Raw genomic sequence first — 596 nt, forward strand, 5'->3', positions numbered from 1 at the left:
TGCCCAGTCGTGGGATGAATCCCACCAAGTTTCTGTAAGGTCGAATCACATAACATGAGTTAAGCTAATGTTCAACTGTTTTGTGCAGGTAAAATGATCAGTAGACTCCAGTGCAGTGCTGAAGGTGGGACTGACAAACAGCTGTTTGCTGGTCCCAGCTCCCACAGTGCACAGGAGTTTTCAGCTGGCTTCAGTGTGCTGTGAGGTTTGTGCAGCTGCTGAAGCACACCTCATCACATGGGTGTCTCCAACAGTTCTGGGAAGTATTTTATTTAGATTGTAGTACGCATTACTGTGTGACTGCTTAGAAAACTTTCTAACTCTTCGTAATGCTCACTATGATCTAAAGAAAACATGTAATTAGTGTAAGGTGTGGCAAGGCCCTTCCTTAGCTGCTGGCACAGTTAAGGTACTACTGTAGGAGAGAAAGAAATGATTGGGATCATTTAATTTAAAGACAAGTCAAATAAGATGGCGAGGCCTGACCAAGGTCAGAAAAGAAAGGTACAAAGATAATTTTGGCATTCTAATCTACCTGTTTGTACAGTGCTGGAACAATAGGTTTTAATTTATCAAGAGTTTTGATATGTCTCCCA

The sequence above is a fragment of the Gavialis gangeticus genome, unplaced genomic scaffold (assembly GCF_001723915.1).
Source record: "Gavialis gangeticus isolate Ggan-Ray unplaced genomic scaffold, GavGan_comp1, whole genome shotgun sequence".
Lineage (NCBI taxonomy): Eukaryota > Metazoa > Chordata > Crocodylia > Gavialidae > Gavialis > Gavialis gangeticus.